The sequence below is a fragment of the Colobus angolensis genome, unplaced genomic scaffold (assembly GCF_000951035.1).
Source record: "Colobus angolensis palliatus isolate OR3802 unplaced genomic scaffold, Cang.pa_1.0 Scaffold200, whole genome shotgun sequence".
NCBI classification, from domain to species: Eukaryota; Metazoa; Chordata; class Mammalia; order Primates; family Cercopithecidae; genus Colobus; species Colobus angolensis.
In genome coordinates, this window is record NW_012115156.1 from 957,733 (window position 1) to 960,597 (window position 2,865).

A 2,865-nucleotide genomic window follows, 5' to 3' on the forward strand; every position below is an offset into this window, starting at 1 on the left:
AGCCAGGATAGTCTTGATCTCCTGACCTCATGATCCGCCCGTCTCGGCCTCCCAAAGTGCTGGGATTACAGGCTTGAGCCACCGCGCCCGGCCACTATATCAGTTTTTCTACACTTGTTAGTTGGCATTTTATTATAAAGAAATTTCCTTGTATCATCTTAAGTAATTATTATAGCAATATGGTCTTAGGTATTTTTTATAATTAAATTGGTTATAATTAATTATGATCACTATTCACTTTTATGCTCAAATTGTCCCACATTTGGCCAATGGGAGCTCGTTTGAGCTGGCTCTTTTTTTATATTTCCCTAGTTTTTCAGGACTTTATTGTTTTTTGCCACAAAAAGATACTCTTGGAATGTCACGTTCTAAGGAATCTTGATTCTTTTCAGTAGGCAATGATATTTAGAAACCAAGATCTGAATACCAGATATGCTCATGGCTATTGCAGTATCATTTTTAGATCCACCCCCAAACTTTATTTATTTTTTGCAGAAAGAGCTAGGATATTTATCTCTCCTTTTATTTCTGCTTTTTTCTCTATTTCTTTTTCTCTTTCTCTCATCTTGATACTTTGAATTCCAATCCAATAGTACAAGGTTATTCACTACATTTACCTATTACTTATTTGTATAATATGTCTTTTCTGCCACACTGAAAGCCCTGACTCCACAAAATATCAATTTATTTATTCTATTTACTCAATTGCTTAATTATACATAATACAGATTAAGCAATTTTAGAAGCCTTCTTCCTTACCTCCACTGACATCAAATTTACTCAGTAGATTTCAATATTTTTAAATCATTCTTTCTGTTTTTTAGACTGAGAGTATATAGGCAAGTTGATTTGATGAAATGCTCTTTGGACTTTGTTTCTCCTCCTTTGGTGTGGTTGTTATTCATCTAAGTAGAACTGGTATTAATTTTTGAATGAATAAAGTTTATAATTATTTTTTGATACTTTCTGTTATTCTTATTGATTTAAATATATAAAACAGAAATATGGTTCCAAATATCAACACTATACCAAAAGAAATACTCATAAAAGTTACCCCTTTCTTTTCATCCCTTTTACCTTGTTCTTGACATGCTCTCTTACCTGCTGCCCCCACACACTACTAACCAATTTATTTTTGTTTTTGTTTCTCTTTCCTTTTATTTTTGAAAAATGAGTGTGCGTGTGTGTGTGTGTGTGTGTATAAAATTTTCCCCACCTTTTTTACACAAAAGACAGCACATCTCATATACTTTATACCCTTTTATTTACTGTATATCCTTTCCCCCACTCAACAATATAGCTAGCAAATCACTTCCCATAAGCTCATAGAAATCTTACTCTTTTTGCATTGTGTGGTTTTATCATAGTCTATTCAATGGTCTTCTCTCTATATATAGATATTTAGGCTATTTCCACTTACAGACAAGGACACAATGAATAACTTTTTAGATATATAGTTTTGCAATGTTGGAGGTATGTCTTCTAGTTAAGTTCCGAGAAGTCTAATTGCTGAATTATAGGGTAAATGCAAATGCAGTTTTCATGAATATCATGAAACTTCCCTTCCCAGATTGTACCATTCTGCATTCCCACTCTCAATGTATTAGAATGTCCATTTCCCCATAGCCTCATCAACAAAATATATTCGAGATTTTGAATGTTTCCCAATCTGACAGGTGAGAAATATCAGCATAGTTTTAATTTTCCTTTCTTTAAAAATATGTGAGGTGGAACATCTTTTCGTATGTCTGTGAGCCATTTCTATATTATGTTTTGTGAATTGTTTACTTGTGTATTTCGGCCACTTTTCCATCAGGTGCTGGGTCTTTCCCTGAATTGTAAGGGCTCTGTGTTTATTAGGGATGGTAGCTTCTTTTTCCATTTTATATATTACAAATATATATATTTCCTTGTTTCTTATTTGCCTTTTGATTTTGCTTATGTTGTTTCATTAAAATTGTATGTATTAACATTTATCACTGTTTACCTTTATGGAATCTGGATTTTAAGTCATAAGTTAGCTTTTCCCCACCTGCCTTCTTTTCATATATGTATAGTTTCATTATATATATTTACATCTCTTACCCATTGGAGTTTATTTTTGTGTACGGTGTGAGATAACAGATCCTATTTTATCTTTTTTCAAATAGATATTTTGTAGTATCAAAATAATTTACAAAAAGAGTTTTTTATTTCCATGACTTGAGATGTTACTTATATTATGTAGTAAATGCCCATATGTATTTGAGCCTATTTTTGAACTTTCTGTTCTGTTTTTCTTGTCTAATTATTAATGTGCTAGGCCTTTACTCTTTTATTTATGATGTATTTAGTATCTCATTCTGATAGCTCTATTTTTAATTATTTTTGTAGTTATTCTTGCATGTTTATTCTTGCATATTTTATTTTGAATATGAACTTTTATATAGACTTCTTTTGTAAAAAGTGTTGTTCATATTTTTATTGGTGTTGCTTTGCATTCATGATTGACTTAAGGCTACCTCGATTTTTAATTATTGTGAAATTTCCAGTATCTAACATGTTTCCAGACACAAAACAGACATCTGACAAATATCTGTGGTTTGAACAAATTAATAAATAAATGAGCAATTTTATGGTTGACAGCTTTTATAACTTGACTCAAAAGGGCATGTCTTCATATGTATTTTTTCAATCAAAAGTTTAAAAAGATTTGTTGGAATAGTTTCAGTAGAAATGGTACTGGCTCTTCTTTTTTTTTTGAGACGGAGTCTCGCTCTGTCACCCGGGCTGGAGTGCAGTGGCCTGACCTCAGCTCACTGCAAGCTCAGCCTCCCAGGTTCACGCCATTCTCCTGCCTCAGCCTCCCGAGTAGCTGGGACTACA